We start from the raw sequence: 9,122 nt of genomic DNA, 5'->3' as shown, positions 1-9,122 counted from the left end.
AGGGTCTGCACTCGCCTGTGGCTGGAGGGTCTGCACTCGCCTGTGGCTGGAGGGTCTGCACTCGCCTGTGGCTGGAGGGTCTGCCCTCGCCTGTGGCTGGAGGGTCTGCACTCGCCTGTGGCTGGAGGGTCTGCACTCGCCTGTGGCTGGAGGGTCTGCCCTCGCCTGTGGCTGGAGGGTCTGCACTCGCCTGTGGCTGGAGGGTCTGCACTCGCCTGTGGCTGGAGGGTCTGCACTCGCCTGTGGCTGGAGGGTCTGCACTCGCCTGTGGCTGGAGGGTCTGCACTCGCCTGTGGCCGGAGGGTCTGCCCTCGCCTGTGGCCGGAGGGTCTGCCCTCGCCTGTGACCAGAGGGTCTGCCCTCACCTGTGACCAGAGGGTCTGCCCTCACCTGTGACCAGAGGGTCTGCCCTCACCTGTGACCAGAGGGTCTGCCCTCACCTGTGACCAGAGGGTCTGCCCTCACCTGTGACCAGAGGGTCTGTCCTCGCCTGTGGCCGGAGGGTCTGTGCTCTCCTGTGTTACTGGAAATTCCCTGGCTCGCTCTGCACAATCATGTAGTAGATTAGCAGACTCAGTAAGTAGTAAAGACGGGAACTCCCTCGACTTGGTCTTCTCTCGGCTTTGTGCAGTGAATGATTTTGCAAACTCCCCTCTCCCGCTCTCTGACCACAATCTTCTTTCATTCTCTATCAAGAACTGCCAGGCTGCTCAGGTCACCCCCACTGTCCAGACTTATAGAAACATACAGGCCATTAACACCCAGAAACTTATGAAGAACTTGCAGTCTTCATTGACCCCTATCTCCTCCCTCTCATGTCCTGATTCTGCATTGAAGCATTACAATGAAACACTTCAAACTGCCCTGGATGAATTTGCTCCTCCTATACATAGAACACCACAACACAGACGGCGACAACCCTGGCACACGGTGCAAACACGTTTCCTGCAGCGGTGCTCCAGGTGCGCCGAACGTCTGTGGAGAAAATCCAATCTACCCAAAGATTTCATCCATTATAAGTTTATGCTTAGAACATACAACACTGCCCTTCACCTCTCCAAACAAACCTATTTCACCACCCTCATCACTTCACTGTCCAATAACCCGAAACGTCTCTTTGACACTTTTCATTCTCTACTCAACCCAAGAGTACAGACCCCAGCCACGGAGCTCCGAACTGACGATCTGGCCAATTACTTCGAAGAAAAAATTGACCAGATTCGACAGGAAATTATCTCCCAATCCCCTCACACCATGCACTGTCCTCCCTCCCCCACTGCATCTAGCTCACTCTGATTTTGAACCAGTCACAGACGAAGAAGTAAGCAGGCTCCTTGCATCTTCTCGCCCAACCACTTCCACCAGTGACCCATTTCCGTCACATCTCCTCCAGTCCCTTTCCCCTGCTGTGACCCCTCACCTAACTAAAATATTTAACCTCTCTCTCTCTTCTGGTATCTTTCCCTCCTCATTTAAGCATGCCATCATACATCCACTACTTAAAAAACCATCCCTCGACCAAAACTGTGCCGCTAACTATAGACCTGTCTCTAATCTTCCCTTCATCTCTAAACTCCTGGAATGCCTGGTCCACTCCCGTCTTTTCCTCTATCTCTTTAATAACTCTCTTCTCGACCCTCTCCAATCTGGTTTCCACTCTTTACACTCTACTGAAACTGCCCTCACTAAAGTCTCTAATGATCTACTAACAGCTAAATCAAATGGTCATTACTCCATGCTAATTCTCTTGGATCTCTCTGCAGCAATCGACACTGTGGATCATCAGCTCCTCCTCACTATGCTCCATTCCATTGGCCTCAAGGGCACCGTTCTCTCCTGGTTCTCCTCCTATCTCTCTGACCGCTCCTTTACTGTATCTTTTGCCGGTTCCTCCTCCTCTTACCTTCCCCTTACTGTTGGGGTTCCTCAAGGATCGGTTCTAGGCCTCCTCCTCTTCTCTTTGTATACTGCCTCTATTGGTCAAACAATCAGTAGATTTGGTTTCCAGTACCATCTCTATGCTGACGGCACCCAATTATACGCTTCTTCTCCTGACATCACGCCTGCCTTTCTAGAAAACACCGGCGATTGTCTAAACGCTGTGTCTAACATCATGTCCTCACTATATCTGAAACTGAACCTGTCAAAGACTGATCTCCTTGTGTTTCCTCCCGCTACTAATGTACCTATACCCGACATTGCCATTTCTGTGTGTGGTTCCGCTATTAATCCCCAGCAACATGCCCGCTGTCTTGGGGTCATACTTGACTCTGAGCTTTCCTTTGTCCCCCACATCCGATCACTGGCTCGCTCTTGTCATCTGCACCTCAAAAACATTTCTAGAATTCGACCTTTACTTACTTTTGACTCCGCAAAAACTCTTACTGTTTCTCTTATTCATTCTCGCCTCGACTATTGTAACTCTCTTCTAATCGGTCTCCCTCTTACCAAACTCTCCCCTCTCCAATCTGTCTTGAATGCTGCAGCCAGGATCATATTCCTCACCAATCGTTACACCGATGCCTCTACCTTGTGCCAGTCATTACACTGGCTACCCATCCACTCCAGAATCCAGTATAAACTTATTACCCTCACCCACAAAGCCCTCCATGGCTCAGCACCACCCTACATCTCCTCCCTTGTTTCAGTATACCACCCTACCCGCGCCCTCCGTTCTGCTGATGACCTGAGGTTAGTATCCTCAATAGTCAGAACCTCCCACTCCCGTCTCCAAGACTTTACACGTGCCGCGCCAATTCTTTGGAATGCACTTCCCAGGTCAATACGATTAGTCCCCAATCCCCACAATTTTAAGCGTGTCCTGAAAACGCATTTATTCAGACTGGCCTATCGCCTCAACACATTAACCTAATCTATCCCTGTGTGGCAGAGCCAAAAGTTTTACCATAACCAGGTTCCCAGCATCATGTTCCCACATGCTTTATGCATCCATTAGCCCTTTGTGTCTGTACTGTTACACACTTAACATTATGGCTGGTCCATACAATCAGGGCAACTGTTACCACCCACCTTCCGTGTCTACCTCTTTCCTCATAGACTGTAAGCTTGCGAGCAGGGCCCTCATTCCTCTTGGTATTTGTTATAATCTACTGTATGTGATTATTGTTATGCTGTAATGTCTATTGTCTGTACAATTCCCCTCTGAAATGTAAAGTGCTGCGGAATATGTCGGCGCTATAAAAATAAAATTTATTATTATTATTATGATCTATGTGATTATTGTTATGCTGTAATGTCTATTGTCTGTACAAGTCCCCTCTGAAATGTAAAGTGCTGCGGAATATGTCGGCGCTATAGAAATAAAATGTATTATTATTATTAGTAAAATGTAATGTGTATTGTCAAGGACACTGTTTGGGTACCCAGTTTGTTAGGGTGGATACCCAGTCTGTGCCTAGTTACTTGTCAGACTTTGGGGATGTGTTCTCGGAGCAGGGGAACCAAGAACTCCCTCCCTATCATCTTTATGATTGCGCCATTAATCTCCTTCCTGGTGCCAAGCTGCCCAAGAGCAGACTCTATAATATCTCAGGTCCAGAGAGGCAGCCCATGAAGGACTATATCACGGGAAGTCTGGCTAAGGGTCATATCAGACCATCCTCATCCCCCATTGCTGCGGGGTTCTTTTTGTACAGAAAAAAGATGGGGGGTCACACCCTTGCCTGGATTTCCATGAACTCAATGCAATCACTGTCCATGATCCTTTTCCGCTCCCTCTCATCCCTGACCGCTTTAATCAAATTGTAGGGGCAAAATGGTTTTCTAAGATGGACCTTAGGGGTGTGTGTAACCTCATCCATATTAAAGAGGGGGATGAGTGGAAGAAGGTGTTCAATATGCCCGAGGGACACTATGAGAACCGGGTGATGCCATTTCTAGAATTCGACCTTTCCTTACTTTTGACTCTGCAAAAACTCTTACTGTTTCTCTTATTCATTCTCGCCTCGACTATTGTAACTCTCTTCTAATCGGTCTCCCTCTTACCAAACTCTCCCCTCTCCAATCTGTCTTGAATGCTGCAGCCAGGATCATATTCCTCACCAATCGTTACACCGATGCCTCTACCTTGTGCCAGTCATTACACTGGCTACCCATCCACTCCAGAATCCAGTATAAACTTATTACCCTCACCCACAAAGCCCTCCATGGCTCAGCACCACCCTACATCTCCTCCCTTGTTTCAGTATACCACCCTACCCGCGCCCTCCGTTCTGCTGATGACCTGAGGTTAGTATCCTCAATAGTCAGAACCTCCCACTCCCGTCTCCAAGACTTTACACGTGCCGCGCCAATTCTTTGGAATGCACTTCCCAGGTCAATACGATTAGTCCCCAATCCCCACAATTTTAAGCGTGTCCTGAAAACGCATTTATTCAGACTGGCCTATCGCCTCAACACATTAACCTAACCTATCCCTGTGTGGCAGAGCCAAAAGTTTTACCATAACCAGGTTCCCAGCATCATGTTCCCACATGCTTTATGCATCCATTAGCCCTTTGTGTCTGTACTGTTACACACTTAACATTATGGCTGGTCCATACAATCAGGGCAACTGTTACCACCCACCTTCCGTGTCTACCTCTTTCCTCATAGACTGTAAGCTTGCGAGCAGGGCCCTCATTCCTCTTGGTATTTGTTATAATCTACTGTATGTGATTATTGTTATGCTGTAATGTCTATTGTCTGTACAATTCCCCTCTGAAATGTAAAGTGCTGCGGAATATGTCGGCGCTATAAAAATAAAATTTATTATTATTATTATGATCTATGTGATTATTGTTATGCTGTAATGTCTATTGTCTGTACAAGTCCCCTCTGAAATGTAAAGTGCTGCGGAATATGTCGGCGCTATAGAAATAAAATGTATTATTATTATTAGTAAAATGTAATGTGTATTGTCAAGGACACTGTTTGGGTACCCAGTTTGTTAGGGTGGATACCCAGTCTGTGCCTAGTTACTTGTCAGACTTTGGGGATGTGTTCTCGGAGCAGGGGAACCAAGAACTCCCTCCCTATCATCTTTATGATTGCGCCATTAATCTCCTTCCTGGTGCCAAGCTGCCCAAGAGCAGACTCTATAATATCTCAGGTCCAGAGAGGCAGCCCATGAAGGACTATATCACGGGAAGTCTGGCTAAGGGTCATATCAGACCATCCTCATCCCCCATTGCTGCGGGGTTCTTTTTGTACAGAAAAAAGATGGGGGGTCACACCCTTGCCTGGATTTCCATGAACTCAATGCAATCACTGTCCATGATCCTTTTCCGCTCCCTCTCATCCCTGACCGCTTTAATCAAATTGTAGGGGCAAAATGGTTTTCTAAGATGGACCTTAGGGGTGTGTGTAACCTCATCCATATTAAAGAGGGGGATGAGTGGAAGAAGGTGTTCAATATGCCCGAGGGACACTATGAGAACCGGGTGATGCCATTTCTAGAATTCGACCTTTCCTTACTTTTGACTCTGCAAAAACTCTTACTGTTTCTCTTATTCATTCTCGCCTCGACTATTGTAACTCTCTTCTAATCGGTCTCCCTCTTACCAAACTCTCCCCTCTCCAATCTGTCTTGAATGCTGCAGCCAGGATCATATTCCTCACCAATCGTTACACCGATGCCTCTACCTTGTGCCAGTCATTACACTGGCTACCCATCCACTCCAGAATTCAGTATAAACTTATTACCCTCACCCACAAAGCCCTCCATGGCTCAGCACCACCCTACATCTCCTCCCTTGTTTCAGTATACCACCCTACCCGCACCCTCCGTTCTGCTGATGACCTGAGGTTAGTATCCTCAATAGTCAGAACCTCCCACTCCCGTCTCCAAGACTTTACACGTGCCGTGCCAATTCTTTGGAATGCACTTCCCAGGTCAATACGATTAGTCCCCAATCCCCACAATTTTAAGCGTGCCCTGAAAACACATTTATTCAGACTGGCCTACCGCCTCAACACATTAACCTAATCTATCCCTGTGTGGCAGAGCCAAAAGTTTTACCATAACCAGATTTCCCGCATCATGTTCCCACATGCTGTATGCATCCATTAGCCCTCTGTGTCTGTACTGTTACACACTTAACATTATGGCTGGTCCATACAATCAGGGCAACTGTTACCACCCACCTTTCGTGTCTACCTCTTTCCTCATAGACTGTAAGCTTGCGAGCAGGGCCCTCATTCCTCTTGGTATTTGTTATAATCTACTGTATGTGATTATTGTTATGTTGTAATGTCTATTGTCTGTACAAATCCCCTCTGAAATGTAAAGTGCTGCGGAATATGTCGGCACTATAAAAATAAAATTTATTATTATTATTTAGGTTGACAAACGCTCCCGCCGTCTTTCAGCACTTTATAAATGACGTCTTTAGTTACCTGGTAGGCAGATTTGTGGTTATCTATCTGGATGACATTAATTTATTCACCTGACCTTGAGTCCCATCAGGTACATGTCAGGCAGGTCTTACAGATACTCAGCGACAATAAATTATATGTCAAACCAGAGAAGAGTATGTTCTCGGTTGAGGAGATCCCTTTCCTAGGATATGTGTTATTGTCCACCAGTTTTCGCATGGATCCGGCAAAAGTCCGGGCGGTATTTGAGTGGGATCATCCTGAGGATTTGAAGGCGTTACAAAAGTTTTTAGGTTTCGCCAACTACTACCGGAAGTTCATCAAAAACTTTTCAGTAGTAGATAAACCTCTCACAGATATGACCAAGAAGGGGACGGACTTGTCCAAGTGGTCCAGTCCTGCCAGGGAGGCATTTGATAAGTTGAAGAGGTGTTTTTCTTCTGCGCCGATCCTTATACAGTCTGACGTCTCTCAGCCTTTTATCATTGAGGTCGATGCGTCTGAGGTGGGAGTGGGGGCTGCGATGTCACAGAGTGCATTTCTTGGTAAATGGCAACCATGTGCTTATTTCTATAAGAAACTGTCATCTTCGGAAATAAAGTATGACATTGGTAACAGGGAACTCTTGCCAATCAAGTGGGCTTTTGAAGAGTGGCGTCATTTTCTGGAGGGAGCGGTTCATCCTGTTATGGTAATCACAGATCATAAGAATATAGTATATTTAGAATCTGTGCAACGTGTAACAGCTCGTCAGGCAAGATGGGCATTGTTCTTTACCAGGTTTACCTTTTTTGTCACATATAGGCTGCGGGACAAGAATATTAAGGTGGATGCCTTATCTCGTTGTTTTCCTGGGAAAGGAGATAAGTGTGAATCGGTAACCATTGTCACGATTGCTTCTCTCAGTGAATGATTGCTATACTGTTCGATGGAAATTGTCTTGCTGAGCTGTCTGTCTTGATCGACAGCTTAGTTGTCCAATATTGGGATGGGCTTGCTGGGCTCTCGGTGCCTTGCTTGACAGTTCTGCTGTCTAATCTGTGACTGGGGTGTGTGGGACTTTCTGCAGGTGTTCAGTGTTCTGGTAATTGCATAGCTACTTAACTGAGCTGTCTGCCCCTGATGCCTGCCAGATGTAGCTTGTGCTTTTTGGTGAGTGTTAGCCTGATTCTGGTGCTCTGAGTTCTGATCTTCTGCTGCCTGATCCTTTGGACTGTGTTATGTCTACCCATTTGTCTTGTCCTTCAGCTTTTGATCCGCTATCTCTTGTTATTGACCCTGGACTGTGACCTGACTTGCGCCTTTGTCTTTTCCATTGGTTATCTCCATACTCTCTCGGTATTGACCCCGGAATGTTTGACTCTTCTGCCTCACAGCCTGTCTGTGAGTAGTGACTGGCGTCACATTACATCTGGCCCTATACCTTTTTTTTTTCCTGAACAATGGATCCAGTTCGTGCACTCTGTCATCAGTTGACGGATCTGACCCAGATGGTTCAGGATCGGGCCAGGGATCACCAGAGACTAGAATCATCCCAGTCCCAAATACAGGGTCAGTTTATTACTCTGGGCAGCTCCCAAAGTGCTCCTCTATCAGCAGTAGTTATGTCTCCTGGACTCTCTCACATACAGTTGACCTCCCCCGAACCAGTTGTGTCACTTCCTGACAAATTTCAGGGGGGGGGTCAATTTAGGGTATTTAAGGAGAGCTTTAAATTATTTTTTACTATACGACCCTGGTCTTCTGGAGATGAGTCCCAGAGGGTGGGTATAATTATGTCCCTATTGTGTGGGGGGTATTCAGACTTGGGCATTATCTTTGTCCCCACTAGCCCCAGAACGCTGTTCTGTTGACGCTTTTTTTGACGCTTTAGGGATGATAGATGATGAACCTGATAAGGTCCAGTTCGCAGAGGTTATAATCATGAACCTGATGCAGAGGGGCCACACTGCTGAAGATTATAGTTCAGAGTTCCGGAAATTGTCATCTGAGGTTCTATGGAACGATGCTGCTCTGATACTCTTAAGGCGCTCGGGCTTTGCATTCTCCACCCTGTTCTTTGGGGGAGGCCATGACTGAGCCCATTCGTATTTATCATAGAATTTGGGAGAGAAGTGATAAGCGACAAGGGGCTTCATTCATTCTTCCCGAGTCGGTTTCCTTACCTGAGACGGTACCAGTGGAGGTTGGAACCGTTAGCTCTTGGGCCATGGAGAGGAGACATCGGTATGACCTGGGACTCTGCCTCTACGGTGGTTGCGCTGGACACTGTCTCAAGGACTGCTCGATTTGCCCTCAAGCAAACAAGCCATCAGAAAACACTTAAGTCTGGGTGATATTCGAGGAGGTCACCCAGACTTCCAGGCACACTTTTACTCCTCAGATAAAGTGCTGTTGAATGTGGAACTATATTTTCAAAACCTGTAGTTATCTGCTCTTACTTTCATTGACTGTGGGTCTGCAGCGAACTTTATTGATTCTGGACTGGTTCTTAAATTAGGATTAGAGACAGTTAGTTTGGAAAGTCCCATTCAGATCGTTGCTATTGACAAAACACCGTTACTCCAGAACTTTGACCAGCTGGTAACGGTGGAATTCACATTGAAAGAGGGAATACTTCACTCTCAGTCCATCTCCTGTTATGTCTTGAATAATTTACCTGCTGGGTTGGTGTTGGGGTTTCCTTGGCTGCATGTTCATAATCCTGTAATTGATTTGTGGCAAAAGGATATTGTTAAGTGGTGCTC

The sequence above is a fragment of the Dendrobates tinctorius genome, unplaced genomic scaffold, assembly GCF_039654945.1.
Source record: "Dendrobates tinctorius isolate UK_male_01 unplaced genomic scaffold, ASM3965494v1 ptg000173l, whole genome shotgun sequence".
Lineage (NCBI taxonomy): Eukaryota > Metazoa > Chordata > Amphibia > Anura > Dendrobatidae > Dendrobates > Dendrobates tinctorius.
The sequence above is the reverse complement of the archived record's forward strand: the minus strand, read 5'-3'. Positions refer to the sequence as shown.